This window comes from Emydura macquarii, unplaced genomic scaffold (genome assembly GCF_026122565.2).
Source record: "Emydura macquarii macquarii isolate MOO-44397 ecotype Brisbane River unplaced genomic scaffold, CSIRO-AGI_Emac_v2 contig_3484, whole genome shotgun sequence".
Taxonomy (NCBI): domain Eukaryota; kingdom Metazoa; phylum Chordata; order Testudines; family Chelidae; genus Emydura; species Emydura macquarii.
The window spans coordinates 1-9,068 of record NW_027133621.1 but is presented as its reverse complement, the minus strand read 5'-3'; the positions used below and the strand labels follow the sequence as shown (position 1 = coordinate 9,068).

At 58.9% G+C, this 9,068-nt stretch overlaps 1 long non-coding RNA gene across 1 annotated transcript; it reads right to left on the bottom strand.

Annotated features, from left to right (window-relative positions):
• Nucleotides 1-1,300: 1,300 nt before the first annotated feature.
• Nucleotides 1,301-4,006, bottom strand: LOC137144752 (uncharacterized). The gene is made up of 2 exons (XR_010917479.1): nt 3,838-4,006; nt 1,301-2,046 (listed from the first exon to the last, which is right to left on the bottom strand). It is a non-coding gene; the product is annotated as an uncharacterized lncRNA (long non-coding RNA).
• Nucleotides 4,007-9,068: the final 5,062 nt, after the last annotated feature.

Genomic DNA, 9,068 nt, shown 5'->3' with positions numbered 1-9,068 from the left:
GCGGGTGGGAGCAGACTGTGGGGCTGGGGCAGGCAGGAGAAGCGCTGGCTGTGCCGGGCTGGCTGGGGAGGCAGGCAGGGAGCCCTCACCTTGACGGATCTGCCCAGAGGCAGGCGGCAGCTCGGCCCAGAGCGTGAGGAGCCCCAGGAGCGGGAGGAGGACGCCTGACTTCATGGTGCTGCCAGGATGCCCAGCGCCCAGCTGCGCCAGCTTATATACTGCCATGCCAGCCCAGTTCTCCAGCAAGCGGAGGGGACGTTACACAAGAGCAGCCTCTGTTCTGCCCCTCCCAGAGGGAAGAAGGAAGCAGCAAGGCCCTGGAGAGTTGGGAAACGTCCCTGGGGCGAGGAAGGTGGGAGTCTAATAACAGGCTGCAGAGATGAGTTCATGTTGCCAGCTGGGTGGACGGGGACACTCTCAGCTCCTTGCAAAGAGCTGGTTCCCGGAGCCGGACCTGTCATTCTCTCAACACACACGCGGCTTCATTCGTCTCCAACCCGCCCTGTTCCCTCTGCTGCTGCCCGTGCGCAGTGGCAGGGCCCAGGGCTCCCACGCTGCAATTACTAATGCTGGGCACACAGGGCCAGGCCTGGCCGCTCCCCACGTCCCAGAAAGCAGCACTGCTGCGTCCTCCCCACCCACAGCTGGGCTGCAGGGACAGCTCCAGAGCCTAGACCTGCACCTCGCACTCGGCCCCGTGGCTTGGCAATTGGGGTAGTTCCCCCCTTCTCGCGCTCCCACCAGCTCTCTCTGATGCTCCGTCAGGGGGCAGGTATTAGACTCCAGCAGGGCCCTGCTATCCGTGGCTGTGTCGTGTGCTCTGGGTCACGCCCCGGCCATCTCAGTAGTGTCCCTCCAACCCCCACCAGGTGGGCCCTCAGCTGATGGGTAATGAAATGGGCTGCAGGTATCTGCGCCGCTGAGACCTCGCCTCTGGGACGTGGCTGGAGGGGGGCGCGTGGGGAGGTCTTGGGGCTCCCACAGCAGCCTCCTCCATAGGGTGTGAGAACCCCAGATCAGCAGTACATGCATGCTCCCATTATGAGTGGCACATGCCCATTCCCCTAAGGTCTGATGACCCTGGGAAGAGTACGCTCTCTGGGTCTGAGAGACAGCCAGAGCTCGGACTGTTGTTCTGCATCACCCCGTGGGGCACAGGCCCCTTGCTGGCTGGGGATTACATAGAGTCGCTCACACAGTTCCTTTCCCAAGGCAGAGCATTTGTGCTTTCCAGGTATTTTTATGAGATGCAGGGACGTCATCTGGGCAGTGGTGATTTATGACAACAGGGCCATAGGAGTCACAAGAGGGAAACCAGTGGAGGAATCTGCTCAGCATCTTAGATGTCTGTACAGACATGCAAGGAGTGTGTGGGCTGACCTGCAAATATTAGTACACAAGCGAAATTATGACTCAATTGGCATCATTTGTCGTGGGAGGATAAATCTCCTGGCTGGTACAGAGGGGTGTGGTTTATTCAGGGAGATAGGCAAGGCTTGCCTTTAACTTTTAACACCAGCCCTCCACACCCCTGCAGCCTGTGTGCGCGTTCTCTCGCTCGCCCCACCGTGGAGTGGGCCCAGGTCCCCCTCGGCGCTTTGCCACCTCAGGCAGCTCCTGCACCTGCTGAAGGGAGGGGGCAGGCCTTGGCCAGGCGGTGGGAGCTGCCCTGCCCTCGTCCCAGCTGGGCTGGCTCTCTGCAGCTCTTATGCCTATCTCAGCCACTTCCAGGGTCACTGGACACGGTCTGAGGAGACGGCTGAGGGCATCTTCATTATCCATGGCTCAGTCCGCGCTCTCCTGGGCACGGAGCCGCAGACACAGCCGGGCCGGGTGTCAGCCCGTCTGCAGAACTCTCTCCCTGGAGTCCCCGGGTCCAGTGTGGCTGGGACCTGGAATCCTCCCCCGAGCTGTGCTGCGAGCAGGGAGCGTCCGACCCTGGCTCCGGCCGGAGCTAACGAGCAGGCTGCGGATCCCGCTGGATGGCACGTGTGGATCTTCGATCGTCTGGGAGCACTGGGGATGTTCCAGATGACTGGAAGGAAGCTAAAGATATACCAATTTTTTAAAAGGGTGAACGGGATGACGCAGTTATAATCATAGAGTTGGAAGGGACCTCGGGAGATATGTAGTCCAACCCCCTGCTCAAAGGAGGACTAACCTCAGGTCAATCATCCCAGCCAGGGCTTTGTCAAGCCACAGTTTAAAAACCTCTAATGATGGAGATTCCACCACCTCCCTAGGTAACCCATTCCAGTGCTTCACCACCCTCCTAGGGGAAAACGTTTTCCTAATATCCAACCTAGACCTGCCCCACTGCAACTTGAGACCATTGCTCCTTGTTCTGTCATCTGCCACCACTGAGAACAGCCTAGCTCCATCCTCCCTGGAACTGCCTTTCAGGTAGTTGAAGGCTGCTATCAAATCCCCCCTCATTCTTCTTTTCTGCAGACTAAACAAGCCTAGTTCCCTCAGCCTCTCCTCATAAGTCCTGTGCTCCAGCCCCCTAATCATTTTTGTTGCCCTCCGCTGGACTCTCTCCAACTTGTCCATATCCTTTTTGTAGTGGGGGGCCCAAAACTGGACACAATACTCCAAATGTGGCCTCACCAATGCTGAATAGAGGGGAATAATCACTTCCCCCGATCTGCTGGCAAAGCTCCTACTAATGCAGCCCAATATGCTATTAGCCTTCTTGGCAACCACAGCACACTGCTGACTCAAATCCAGCTTTTTATCCACTGTTACCCCCAGGTCCTTTTCTGCAGAACTGCTGCCTAGCCTGTCGGCCCCCAGTCTGTAGCTGTGCACGGGACCCTGTCAAACTAATGCGATATCTTTGCTCCATGAGATCACAAGTGTGGCTGACACAGGTAATAGTGTTGACGTAATAGACTCAGACTCCTGCAAGGCATTTGACTTGATACCATATGACATTTTGTGTAAAAAACCCTAGAAGGATATAAAAGCTGGGTAACTGAACAGTCTCCCAATGTAATTGGAAATGGGGAATTGCCATGGAGCGGGTGTGTTTCCAGTGGGGTCTCACAGGGATCAGTTCGTGACCCTTCACTATTTCACATTTTTATCAGTGTTCAGGAAGACAACAGAAAATCATCACTGGTAAAGTTTGTAGAGGACACAGAAATTGGGGGTGCGGGCAGTAATAAAAAGGCCAGGTCACGGATTCAGAGTGAGCTGGATCCCTGTCTAAACTGGGTGCAAATAAACAATGTGCATTTTACTATGTCTAAATGCGTACATCTAGGAGCACCGAATGATGGCCATATTTACAGACCGGAGGACGCTATCCCGGGAAGCAGGAACTCAGAAAAAGATTTGGGGGGTGTGGTGGATAGTCAGCTGAACATGCGCTCCCAGTGTGACACTGGCCTAGAGAACTAATGAGATCCTGGGATGCATAAACAGGAGGCTCTTACAGAGGACTAGAGAGGTTAGTTACTGTCTGTATTTGGCAAAGTGCAACCACTGCTGGAATCCTGTGTCCAGCTCTGGTGCCCACACTTCAAGAAAGAGGCTGACAAACCGGAGAGGGTTCAACGAGCCACTAGAACGCTCGAAGGATTAGAAAAGAGAGGCAAAGAGCTCAGTCCCTGTGCTGCGCGTCTATTGAGCTGACTGAAGAGGTGACTTGATGACAGTCTCGAACTCCAGGGAAACGCATATTTATGGAATGGCTTTTCAGTCTAGCAGAGGAAAGTATAACATGATCCTCTAGCTGGAAGTGGAAGCTAGACCGATTCAGACTGGAAATAGGGGGCATGTGACCCATTGCCACAGGCCCCCTGCCTGCCTGGATCCTCTGGGTGGTCTCACCTCTCTACAATAACAGGACTCACAGGCTCCACCCAGTGCAATCACCCGAGCTCATTTATTTACAGTGCATCAATTCAGACTCATTCCTGAACCAGGCCCACTTGCCCCAAGGCTGTGGGCTGCTCCCCCTTGCTTGGCCAGGGGACAAACTAGGGTGCAGCGCTTCCCCCCTCCTCCCTAGCCCTGCCTCCCTGCGTGTCTGCCTGGCTGGGTTATATGCACCCTGCAGCTGGGCGCAGCTGTTCCCTCTTGCCTCATTAGGCACATTCCTGGCTTCTTCTCATCAGCACCTTCAGCTGTGGGGTTCTTCCCTGCCAGCCTTCTTTACCCCAGCCCCACAGCTGGGCTGGGGGCGAGGGCAGAGGCACAGAGGGGACCTAACCTCTGCCCCACGCCTCCCCCTTCAGTGACCTGCCAGGTTCAACCAACCCCTTCCTCTCTTTGGCCTCACAGACTGGCCAGCCCGAAGGGGTCCCCTTTTCCTTCCGGGCGTTCCACAGGGCCCTCTGTACGGCACTTTCTCCGGGGAGGGGTTCTTGTCCACTCCCCCCGGTATGGGCACGCCTCCCCTAAATGCTCCTTGTCCCCACAGATCCAGCCTCCTGCACCCCCTCCGGGACGGGACGCTCCTTTCCCTGCCTCCCCAAGTCCCCCCGCTAGGGCTCGGGAGCGGCCAGGCACTGCAGCATCTCGGGTACTGCCGGGGGCCCTTAATCCTGGCTCTATGGGAGCCACCTCTGCAGGACTCGGAACGGCCTGGGCCAGGCACGGTTTCCACCGGTGCCCCTTTTTCCCAGCGAGGGAAATGAACTCAGGAGGGAAGGGGGCACCTTGGAGCTCTGCCTTTGTCTTCTCTGAACCGGTTACACCCGAAAAATAGGGTTTGTGGCCGAAAGAGCAGGCGGCACATGACAAACCGCAATTCCTGAAAAACCAGTGGGTGCGCGCTAGGGCTGTGTGAAGGGCACCCACCCCAGAAAGTTTCTAGAGCCCTGGGAAGGCTGCACGGGAAGCAGCCAATCAGGGCCCAGTGGGCCCGTCTAAACGGAGCTGCGGGGCTGACGGCAGGCTGTGGGGCGCGAGGAGGGAGAAGTGGCTGCTTTGCAGGTGAAGGGAGGCTCGCACCCCGGACAGAGAGGTGCGGGGCAGGAGCTCCTGGCTGGCTGAGGCCCTGAGGTGAGGGTGAAGAAGGTGGGTCTGTGGGGAAGTGGCCCATGGAAACGTCCTGAGGAGTTGGAGGGGATGCAGCACACGGCTGCCGTCTGCAGTGTCGCTGGGCCAGGACACAGAGCAGGGCTGGGCCGGGGTCACTAGGGAAGTGGTTGGACAATCTATTGCAGTCACCCCTTGGGACGTGGCTGGACTACTGCGGAGCTAAACCTCCCCTGAAAGGGGGGAATAGGGAGTGAGCCGGCCAGAGGCCAAGTCCCGAAGAGATGCTGCACTTCCCGACAGCTGCCAGGGGCTACAGGCGAACGGCGGCGAAGGAGTGACGGTGTGCAGACATGGACGGAGGCGTCAGCCTTGAGCTAATCCTCCAGACAAGCAGCAGGAAGCAGCAGTCCAGCGGTGAGTGGGGCGAACGGTTACACCACAGGCTGGGACTGAGAATGCCTCCAGTCCACATGCCCACAGCCGGGGAGGAGACTGACCACCCAGAAACCTTCTCTTCCTGGCCAGCCGTGCATGATGCTGACGGCTAAGCATGGCAGTTCCATGCCCTGCGTTCGCCCCGCGTCTGTCCCTCCGTTACCCCCATGCTGCTAGCTGGCGTTGGGGGCTGTGGGCTGAGAATTAAAATCTTTACCCTCCGTATATTTCCCTCTGACTGAACGTCTATTTCCCTGTGACTAGTGACGCGGATGGAGTGTCCTTCGCATTGACGTGGCCATTCCGCGGTTCCCAGGAGAGCCCGTACCTGTCTCTGCCCTGCACATAGTCTGAGCCGCGCAGTGACTGGGCTTGGCTCTCCAGGCAGACGGGGCCCAAAGGGTGCAAAGATTGCAAGGTTCCAGCCTCGTCTCAGTAGGCTCCAGAAGTGAAACATCCGGCTGGGAGCTGGAGGGTCTGGTTTTTTTACTGTGTCCACGTTCCTCAGCTCCCCGGGTCCAGCCAGAGGTTCCAGGTGGAGCCACTTGCTGCTTCCCGGGGGCGTTTTTCCATAAGGCTTTGGCAAAGCCAAGTACAGGCTGTTCTCAGCACCTGTGCGGCAGAGAGTCCGCGAGGACGCTGGCCAGGGCGGAGCAGTGGTGGCAGTGCAGACAGCGGCAGAGCCTGCAGAGACACCAAGCCGTGGGGCAGAGGTGTCACTCAGCCACCCTCTCCCCGCAGAGGTAGGAGGCAAAGCCACCCCAACGCTTCCCTGGACTCGGGTCATTGCCGACTCAGACAGCAGCCGGGGAGCGGACTGCAGGGAAGGAAAGGGGTGGTGGGCATGTTAGAGACATTCCTCCCTCGAGCTTCCATGCTGCAAGGTGGGACGTGGGAAGAAGGACCCTGTCCAAGATGCTGTGGCCAGGAGTTTGACGCGCTGGTTGCAAACTTCCCCGTCAGCGTGGCAGCGTTTCCCCAGCTCAGGGCTGGGTTTGCTCCTTTTAATACGTTTCCTTTTCTTAGACACAGACTCAGTGCTTGTGGGTGGGGTAGAATCGCCCCCTAAAAGCACCCAGGCAGATGTGTCACCTCCCTACTATGGACGATGCCGTCGCTTTTCCTTGCCGATTAAACGGACACGGAGTGAGACCAGCCCAGCAACTCTCAGGGGAGTCCCTGCTTGGGCTGGCTGCTGGCTGACTGGGGACCGCTGAGTATCTTCATGACACCTCGCACTCCAGGCTGCGTCCTGGAAAGACGTCTGCACGCCTGGTCTGGCAGCTACAGTGCCGGAAGGTGGCTGCTGCTTCAGCTCTGAGGCGAGCTGGATCTGTGAGCCAGAGGCAAAGCCGGGCTCCTGGGCGCTGTGCCGGGGTTAGAGAGGACATGCCCAGCACCCCCTGGCAGTGTGAGCCATTTCCCCAGTGTCGGAGCCTGGGACTCACTCCTGCCCCGGGACCCCCACCTCAGCTGCACTCCGGCCGAGTATGACTCCTCTGAGCCCTGGCAGGGGGTTGGAGGTGCCGGGTGCCGGTCTACAGGGGTGTTCGGTAGGACTGTTATTGCCATTAAATCCCGAGCCGTGAGCTTCCGCCGCAGGCTGGACTGCAGTCACCAGCCCCATGTCAGTGCCAATGCCCAGCACGAGCTGCACCATGGACTCCTCTTACACGACTCAGCTGAAGGCCTGGGCAGAGGGGAGGCCACACACTGTTCGGCTGCCCTACGGCCAGGGGCCGCTCTATAGAGCAGTTTCCCAGGCAATGGCAGCGCTGGTGAGGCAGGCTATTGTCATCATCATCGCCAGGGCCAGCAGCGCCGGGGTGAGGGGAGCAGGGTGGAGCAGGGCCCTGCTTTCTGTGCCCAGAGCGATGGGGCGATGGCTCGCTGGAGGGAGGGGAGGGGGATTGTCCCGGGCAGACGTGCAGGGCCAGTGAGACCCAACACAGGACAGCACAGGGAGGCCAGCTGAGCTCAGCTCTTTATTATGCAGCGCCTGGACCGGGCGAGGTCAGACCACGGGCGAGAGGGGCCGGTGGCAGGTGGAGGCCGTATGGGAGGGTCCCGTCCATGCCCCCGCAGGCTCTGCTCTCACGTGCTCAGCTCTTCTTCCCGGTCGCTCTCTGGCCTGCCCTGCGGAAGAAAGGGAGGTCAGTCAGGCCAGGGGCTGGTCCAGCGGCTGGGAGCGGGGACAGCGGCAAGGGCCTGCAGTGCTGGACTGCCTCGTGCAGCGGGCTGGGCGCAGGGATCCCGGCAGGCAGGGAGCTGTGCTCGCCCCAGCACTCAGCTGTGTGTCTCCCCGGTGTCAGATACAGGCAGAGCAGTTCTGCCTGGCACCGCCTTGAAGCACTGGTGGAGGGCACGGCCGATGTGGCTGCACCCGGCCCTTCGGGCAGTCGCTGTCCTGGCGGCAGGGCCGAGTGCGTGGGGCCGTGTGACCTCGGGAGCTGCCACCAGGCAAACTCCGGGAGCCAAAGCAGCCTCAGGCAGGAGGCAGGAGGCCCAGCCAGCCAGGCCAGCTGCAGAGATACATCCCTGAGCCTGCCTCTCCCCCATCTCCAGCCCAGCCTCCCACGGCCCTCCTGCCCCTTGAGCGAGGGGTCCCTCCTCCGGCTCCCGTCTCACCGAGAGCTCATCGCAGGGAGGGGCGACCTTTCCCTGCCGGCGCCGGCCAAGCCGCCGAGCAGATGGAGGGGTTAGGAGAGGAATTCTGTCTGGGGCGTTGCCTGGGAGAAGGCTGGGTAAACATGGCACTAAGGGATGCCAAGGGCACCGCAACCCTTGCAGAAGCATTTCAAACAGGGCGGCGTGGCGAGCAGCAGGGCCAACGGCTCATCACAGCTACTCTGTCCTCGCTGCAAAGCGTCCCCCCCCGGGTAGCCTTTCGTCCCTTTGACAACGGGAGAAGGGAACAGCTGCCGAATCACCCAACGGCCTGAGAAAGTGGCATGTTAGTTCCTGCTCCAAAGGGAAATGTGGCAACAGGCTGGCATTTGAGGAATGTGGCAAGCACCTGCTGTGGTCAGGTGGCTACACCCCTGCCCCCATGGGCCTTCCAAAGCAGGGTTGGGATTGATTGCCACAGTCAGCAAAGGGACCTTGTATTTAGTCCCTTTCCCAATCATAAACAGCAGCACGAACTCTCCTTCTGCGATGGCGCCTGTGGCCCGGATACATTTCCAGCGTTATCCTTCTGACCTGGGCAGCTCCTGACCCAGCCAAGAGAGTCTCTGTCTCTGTCGCTCATGGGAACCCAGGCTCACCAATTGCACCATTTAAACCTTTCGTGGAAGAATGGTGACAGGCAGGTTTTCATGAATATTTGGCAGCCACAGGGGCAGACAAAATACACGTGCAATTTTCCATGCAAATTAGGTGCATACATTGGCAAGCTGGACGTTCTGGGAATCGGGCTCTGGCTACAGAAGTGACTGACATTTTTCTGCTGTTTGAATAGATTTAATTTGAAATGATTTTGCCTAGATGTGTCCCCAGATCTGTGTGTTCACATCTCTAGTACCTGGGCAGCTGCATTCCCGTCATTCTCTTACCAGGCTGTCCACAGGTCTGGAGACATTCGTCTTTAGTGGCAAACCTGTTCTCATTGCCCTGGCAGCCGGGAGCCAGTCACAGCACGA